This window comes from Aegilops tauschii, chromosome 3, assembly GCF_002575655.3.
Source record: "Aegilops tauschii subsp. strangulata cultivar AL8/78 chromosome 3, Aet v6.0, whole genome shotgun sequence".
NCBI lineage: Eukaryota > Viridiplantae > Streptophyta > Magnoliopsida > Poales > Poaceae > Aegilops > Aegilops tauschii.
The window spans coordinates 34,600,437-34,609,085 of NC_053037.3; the positions used below are offsets into that span (position 1 = coordinate 34,600,437).

Consider the following 8,649-nt stretch of genomic DNA (forward strand, 5'->3'; position numbering starts at 1 on the left):
AGGGAGGTCTAGCGAATCGGGCCGGCGCTGATTGCAATGTCGACCAGTCGCTACTTGTAAACTTTACTAGTACTAGTACTAGTAAGCTTGCACGTGCAACGCACGTCTCAGCTGACATATATAATCATATACGATAACCTTACCCCTCCCTCCACCCAAAAAAAAGGTATAGGATAACCTTCTTGAAATTTTGAATTTCACGCGAATTGTATAGTACTTAATTCTTGTCTCATACATAATTCAGAATATCATTCTTCATGAATCAATATTCCTCTTGAATCAAATATCACACATATTTTATGTACAGATCAAGAAACCGAGTTATTCCATGTATAAGCTTTCTCATCTCAGGAATTAATCATACAAAAAAATCTTAAGCTTTACTCCACTACTCTAACTTTATGTACCTGAACATTCCAAACGGAAATCAACCATTGTGCAAATACAAAAGGTAAGAGCCTAAACAGAAATTACCATGTTCCAAGTTGTGTCTCCTTACCCCCTCGCGTCGCCTCCCTTGGGCGACGCCAGGGGACCCCAACCCTTGTGCCGCCAGGTCCCTCCCATCTCCCCTCCTGCCGCCGCTGCCGCCGGCCTAGTCCGTGGTGGCGGCGGGCCCGACCCCAAAGGGTGTACATATTTATGAACATACATGGTAGTCCATAACCATGTTGATATCACGTCCATCACCCAATTCTCTTCTGTTGAAGCAAGGTTACTTGCAAATTTCAATGCAACACTTAGTTGAGCTTGAACAGTTGAATGAACTGGCATGACCTGACTAAAAGCAGAAAGCGTTAAAAAAGAATCAGAGGTTCATATCAAAGTCCTAAGACAACAATAGCACCCCAAAGATGGAAAAGCAATCAGCATATTGTAGATATGAACATTTTATGCATACATATACACCATGTTGTCTTGTCTTCTTGTGCAATGCATGTCTCGAACTCTCGACTAATACAAAATAATCAATAAAAATGATTTACAAGCCTATTAACAGTACATTGGTTATGATCATGCCCTTGAATGGTAGACTAACAGCAGCACTACTCTCAATTTTTATTAATTTTGTCAGACCAACAACTATTTTGTTGCTTCCTCTCTGCTGTTTTGAAGTTTCGCAAGTTGCCAATGCAAGTCAGGGCAGCAATCCGTTTCCACATTATCCAACATCGTGTCTTTGTAAACAATTCCATAGAATGATGGCGCCAACCCAAATACAATATGTTTTCACATTAAATATTTCAGAATCGAGTGCAGTGCTGCACTCAGCATAGCCATGAAAAAATAATAAGTGAACTACGGAGAAAATACCCCCACTGGGCTTCGTGTTTAAAATGATGACAAAAATTTACAAATAATATTTAGATGATGACTACTGCAAAAAATATTTAAAAGATGACAACATGGAGGCATGTATCTTCACGACTTCACCACCCAGAATTTTTTTACAAACTACTCCCTCCATTTCTAAATACAAGTCTTTTTAGAGATTTCAATAAGGACTACATACGGATGTATATATACATACTTTAGAGTGTAGATTCACTCATTTTGCTCCGTATATAGTCCATACTGGAATATCTAAAAAGACTTATATTTAGGAACGGATGGAGTAATATTTAGATGACTAATACTGAAGAACCCTAGTCCTTGAGAATGAAACCATTTCTTTGTTTCCAAATGTGCCAACAAGCAAGAATAACAACATCAACAAAGAAAGGTTTGGTGTAAGTTCTAATCACCTGCTTTAAGAGCTAAATGATATCTCCAGATCCCTAGATAATTTGTCAAATAATCTGGATATGATACTAAACTCGCACACTAAAATTGCAGGAGAAGATACAAAATTGTAGGCTAAATGATGATACCCATTGTGTTATTTGTCCAACTTGAACATTTCGTGTGGTAATCTGTCATGGATAAGACTAAATGTGAGCAACATTAAATTAGAAGATGGGCAAGTCCGAGCCTTCCTACTATTTTTACTTCAGATGCCTTCTGATAAAATTCCAAAGCATATAGTTCAAGAGGACGATCATGGCACACCGCTTCAAGGGTATCTGGGGTGGCCATGGTAGCCTGTTCATGCACACTTAAATGGTCAGAAATCTTCAAGCTAACGCTTGCTAGTTCCTAAGTGACTTTGTCTATGTAACAAAAAACTGTAAAGCTGGTCTAACTTTGGGAATCAGGGGAATGATAGTCAACATGGGATTGCAAATCACGATGACGAATTTGATCTGCCTCATCAAACACCAATATATGTTCCCTACGAAAGAAGTAATGATTTTAGATTGTCTACATCACATAAGTTGGAATTTAAGATAACTTATAAATCAGGTTGTGTCAAATAATTTGGAGCTATGAGAATTTGAAGTTTGGAGTCTCGTCCAAGTGCCGGAGTCACTGCCCAGAAGTGCGAACTAAGATATTCAAACTGTTCCTGCATTATTTTTGTTGCTAAATTCCGGTGCACTTAACAATAGCACCGCCACTAAAACTATGTTGCTTCCCCACCTTCTTGATCACATCCCAAGTTTGACCGGCAAAATCATTAGTGGGAAAGGGAATAATGCACAACCCACACCATCCTCAGACTCCATTTCTCCCATTATAGCTACCAAAACTGAATGTGGTAAGATACACTATCAGGGAACTGGAACTTTAATCATTGTTACCGGCGACATTTCTTTGCAGCGACACTTGACATAACCATATGATGTGCTAGACAGTCAAGATGCACAGTTTGCAGAGCTAAAAGGCAAAATGAATGGAATCTGGCTTAACAGAGTCTGATGATTTTTTCAACAAAAACGACTGATCCATCAATGTTAGTGTTTTTTTCTCGAATACGCACACAGTGTTTTTTTTTTCTCGAATACGCACGAGTGTGTGTATCATTTTATATAGAAGAGGGGGAACATCAATGTTAGTGTTAATCACACCATTACTTCATTTATTTTAGGAATACTGGAAACACATTACCTTACTTATTCCTTTGGACTGGTTGCCTCTGCAGCTTTGTGTGCTCGCTTTCTATGGTTCAACCTGAATAGGATTTGAACAAAGGCCAATGTTAAAGCTAGCAAAAAACTGAAACAAAATAAGATCACATATGGATGAACAAGGCACGGGTATAGGATCAGGGAGAGGCTACGCCGTGTGTATCACTGTCGCGTAGAGGAACAACGGCAGCGGCTCCCGTGTCATCGGCTTTGCGTCACTGACCACGAGGAGGAACGGCCGCAGGGGCATATGCGTCCCTGACGCGAGGTCGAGGAACAGAGGCGAGGATTCATCGGCACATTAGCATTTTAAAATGCCCCGCCGGAGAAATCCATCTTCGCGGCCGAGCCTGCTGTGTCCCACGCCACCACCGCTGCTCGAGGGAGGAGACGGACCCCGCCGCCGCCGACGCAGGCCAAGCCCGTTGCGTCGGAGCTGTCGCCGCTGCTCTACATGTATCAAAATGAAATTTGCACAAGAAATTGGAGTAAAATCTAACACGTATTGTTTACTGAAGAAATCACAAGTTTCATCTCGTTAATACGTTTTTCTAGAATCACACTACATCTCGCTAGTAAATGAGGAGAAATTCAGAGGAAGAGGCAGACTCGGCTAGCTAGTGATCTGTACCACTCACCGTCTGAATTGGCTACAGCTAAAACAAAGTGTTGCTTGCTAGTGAATGCATAAAAATTCAGAGGAAGAAACGGACTCGCTAGCTAGGGATCCAAAGAAAGAAGAAGCAGAAGACGCCAGGAAATTGCGACCACGGGCAGACGATTCAAGCTCTTGTGGGAGGACGGTATTCTTGGAAGCGAAAGCAGCAGAGCGGTGCAGGGAAGGGAGCGCGGCGCCTCTCGTGCCCGTGCCCCGTACTCAATCTGGATGGTACCCATGGCGCACCATGATGTGGGGCAAGCGGCAGGAGACACGGGAGGAGAGAACGGCAGGCGGCGACGGCGCGGGAGGACAGGGGGGCGGCGACGGCGCGGGAGGACAGGGGGGCGGCGGGGCGGCAAACCACTTGGGCGGCGAATGGCGCGGGAGGATCGGCGAACGGCGTCCCGGCCCATGCTGTGGCGTCGGGTGGGAGGATGAGGAGGGGGCGAGAGGTCGTGCGGGGGCGTGCGTGCGTGGGTGCGTTGCTGGCAGTTTTTTTTTCCCGAATGGCAGCGGGGTCAGATCGATGGATTATTAGTTGCTTATATTAACCCAATGGCTTGGTGGATAATTAGTTAACGTAATGACATGGTGGGTAATTAAAAAGTAAAACACGTTTAGTATGCTGGAGGGATGTAGACCATCGGATTGCATGTTTCGATGGATAGGATGATTTGGTTCTCCGCCCTCTCGTGCTTTTATAGGTGTAGTAGAAAAAAGGCACCCCTCAAAAAAAAATACTAGTAAAAAAGGCACCCCTAAAAAATACTAGTAAAAAGAGGTCCTGCTTGACAAACTCTCAACAAATAAAAAACTTGCTACTTGTACTCATAAAAGGGTATCTACTTGTACGTGTATGTTTATTTGAAATCCAACATTGTAGAAAATTAAGAAACTATTTGTAAAAACATTTTTATTTAAATAATTTTGTATAAGTAGGTAAAAAGAAATAAGCTAAATTTTGTTCATGTAATTTTAAAGAGTGTTTAAATTTTAGAAAAGAGTGTCTGCGCTTCTTGAAAATACATGAATTTTAAAAAGTGTTCACGGATATAAAAAAGAAAACACTATGTTCAGAAAAATATTCATCTTGTATTTTAGTGATGTTCATCGTATTTAAAAAAACCATTATCGTGTATTTTCAAAAATGTTCCTTGTTTATTTCAAAACCATTTATCATGTATTTAGCAATAGTTCATTGTGTATTTAAAAAACATTATTGGCTATTTTCAAGACATTCATATTGCATTTGAGTGAATTTTCAAAAAGTAAAAAAATGTATTTATTTATTGTGTATTGCAAAAATGATCATCGTGTATTTCAAAAAGTATTCACATATTATAGAAAAAAAATGCTATCATGACTTTAAGATACTATCAGACCTTAAAACACTATCAGGACTTTAAAAGTGTTCACGTGTTATAGGAATAAATTTCATCATATATTTGGACGTGTTAATTGTGTATTTCAAAATACTACCATGATTTTAAAAATGTCATTATATACTTATTTATTGTGTTTTGCAAAAATGGCCGTTGTGCATTTAAAAAATGTATATTATGTACTAAGAAAAGTGCAATGTATGATTGAATAATGTTCAAATGTGGAAAATATTTATTTTAAGATAAACATGGAAAAGGATAAAAAATCAGAAGGAAAAATTTAAAACTATAAAAAAAATGAAAACCCCAATTAGAAAAAGGGGGGAATGTAAAGTGAATGGACAACCAGTAGACCAACCAAAAAGCTAGACATGACCACCCTGTTTGTGCGGAAAACCATAATGGAAAATCAGATCAACTAGCACGAAAAATCAATCTCCCCTGAAAGAGAACGAGGGGTAACTATGAGAGGTTCTGTTGGCAAGCGCGCATAATGTTCGCAGTAGGCGAGATATCACATTGACATCAATTTTGACGTTTTGTACCATGCCGTCCGTCGTTGGGCCTCGACAGTGACTTCAATCTCTCATTCTAATTTATTTGGCGGCAAGGTCCGGTTTTCTCCGACCCTTCAGTTTGATGGCGACGATTGCAAGCCCAGATTACATGGGATAATGCCACGTGTAAATAGCGGGCGCACGAGCAGCCCAAGCGGTTCGTCGTTTCAATGCGGGAGTCAGATAGGTTTCTCGGCCACCATGCTTGTTTAATGCTGGTATGCGAATGAACGGGCATCAGACTTCAATGCGAGTGTCCAAAAATGTATGTCTATTCCCCATCCTTTTCAACATCCCTCCACAATTTTTCATTCCTCTCCGGTCCTTCATGCGCGATTGATTACCCTTGATTTATACCTATGCATACATTGAGTGAGTTATTTGTTACATAGTGTATTTTTCAGTTATTCAGTAGTTCAAGTATAGATTCTGCATTTTTTATTTCTCATTATATAAAGATGTATTTTGTTCAACATGAACAATGTAATGTACCCCGAAAAAAATGTCAGCTGACTCGTCTGGGTATTTTTGCACCAACCAAAGCAATCAAAACTGTCCATTATCTCTTGTAAACTTTGTGAGTTGAGCTCTCGCGTCGCTCCCGCGGGCGGCTCCGAAGCAAACCCTAGCTGTCGGGGTTACGATCCTGACAATGAGTACTAGGGGTACGAAAGAGGGGCAGAGCCTAGCTACGGCGCAGGTGTAACACTCGGTGTTTAGCGAATTGGGCCCCCCTCGACGGAGGTAATAGCCCTAGTCTCGTGCCTTGAGGCTTGGTTTTTCTTGAGGGGTATGATTATAGAGATTGCTTAACCCCAGCGGAGAAGGAGGAGTGCGGCTTATATAGTGCGCCGCATCTCCAACGTCCCCACGTCGCCGGGGCACTTAATGCTCATTACTACGACAGTTACAGGCGTAAAGCGCCACAACTACAGCCTCTGTTGGAAAAGGCAGTGCCTAGGAGGCGCTTAGGCACGCCTAGGCGCTAGGCAATGGCCAAACGCCTCGCCTAGGGCATAAATGGAGGTCTAGGCAGGGCAAGCAAGGAATTGCCTACCCAAGCAGGAAATCATGCCACATACTACACTGATATGCTAAACGGGTTATATTCCAATGGCAGTAGACGGGTAATTAACTTATTTATATGCCCTAAACTAATATCAACACCCATATAATAATCGCAAATACACTGTGAGTAAAAACTATATTACCGGCTAGGCACTAGGCGACGGCCAACCGCCTCGCTTACGCCTACCGCTTTTTCCAACCTACAGCAGTTACAGGTAACGGTAGCTATGACTCTACTTTAAGGATGACTTAGGATTCCTCGACCGTTGCGGCTCCCACGTCGTCCCTCCGTCTCTGTAGTCCGAGTGGTGGCCGTCGTGCCAACTGAAGGATGATCGGCGAGTGACATCCAGGTGTCCGAGTGGACCTCCTAGTATATTCATCTGAATGAGAATGTGGTCCCGAGACCTACCAATGATGACGCGGGGCCATGGGAGGACGTCGAATGACATGTCCGTCGAATGACATGTCCTTGACCCTACCTATAGTAGGTGACCTCATCATTAACCCTTGAATCGGTTCACATTTCACAGAACAAACAGACCGATCCTTCGGTTAGGACCGAGTGCTTCTGGGGCACTCGGAATATGTTTCCGAATCGTGGTTCGTTGTTCTTTAGACGAAAACACAATGAATTTCGGACCATAAGTTTTCCCTGTTGATTACCTCTGCCGCTCGTTGCTGTGAAGTCGAAGTTGCGGTGCGGGGCCCAGCTGGTGGCGTACGATGACGAGCGACATGTGGTCCGTTCGGTGACCTCTCGTGACGCCAACCTTGCTTTGTTCTCCGTAGTTTCTCCGCCGGAGTCGGAGCTGCGTTGTCTTGCCGTGGGCGGATGCCTTCCATCTTGTAAGTGTAGTGTTGTTCTACAGTCAATAGAGCTGCCTTTTCCTTTTTCCTTTGATCTTCGGATCCTCCTCATGTTGTTTTTTCGTTGCTTTATGCTACATCTAATTGAAGCCAGCAATTTGCTGGATCTTAAAATATCGTGCGACCCTCCCGAGGGTTCACTAGCACCTATACAACAGAGAAATGAATCGTGCAATACACGTGGTGGGATGAGCGATATTTTTTCCACCAGCAAAGAAAGAGCGCCCGAAGCTAAAAAAAAGAGCGCCCGCAGCCGCACCATATTAATCTAGCTCTAAAATCCCTAATTTTATCTCCCTCAAACCCATGAACGCATAGCCGGTTCTCTCCCGCAGCCGCACCTGTAGGTCCTGTACTGGCACCGCCGCTCCGATCTGACCCGCCACTGCTCGCACTTCTACGGCCCCGTCTCCCCGCCGGATCTAGCCTCTGAGGTGCTTTTCCTCCCCTGCGGAGTACCGACTACCCCCTCCCCGTTGTTTTCTCGCCGCTCTCTACCCGCCGCTGCCGAGGACGAAGAGGAGCACGGTAGGGAAGCCGGTCGCCACCTTTTCCCTCACTGCCTTCGTCGTTTCCACCCACCTCCCTCCGTTTACCTGGATCATGCCGCAGCGACAAGGTCAATGGCGGTGGGCCACCTCCAGATTTGGCCTCCCTCCGGCCGCATCGCCTCCTCAATGGTCCCCGGCGAGCACCCCCGCTCGTTGCACGTCCGTTCGCCTCAGGTATCTCCCGTATCTGATTCCTCGTCCACACCTAGCCTCCTCAGATTTATGCTACCTTTATGGTTCTCCTTAATTGCCAACTCATTTACTACAAACAAGCATCCCCTGGGACCCTGTTGTCTTCTACTCATATGTCAACCCATTAGTACCGATTCCAAGCAAGCTTGCTGTTCAACTTCAGAGTGCGGCCGTTCTGGACAAGGTGGCTGCTGGTCAGTACTATCTCACTGCTGGTAGTTGTCTCGTGATGTGTGTCAGAAAATCTTTTTAATTCACACATCGTTAGCAATCGTTAGCAATACAGCTGGGTACAAAGATATAAGACGGAATTGGGGCCTCCCACGCACATGAACATGGCCTGTGCGGGCCACGCCGTGT

The 8,649-nt window shown here is 43.9% G+C and overlaps 1 long non-coding RNA gene across 1 annotated transcript; it reads right to left on the reverse strand.

Moving 5' to 3' along the window:
* Positions 1-256: 256 nt before the first annotated feature.
* LOC120976411 (uncharacterized) lies at positions 257-4,152 on the reverse strand. The gene is made up of 2 exons (XR_006671680.2): positions 2,989-4,152; positions 257-777 (listed from the first exon to the last, which is right to left on the reverse strand). It is a non-coding gene; the product is annotated as an uncharacterized lncRNA (long non-coding RNA).
* Positions 4,153-8,649: the final 4,497 nt, after the last annotated feature.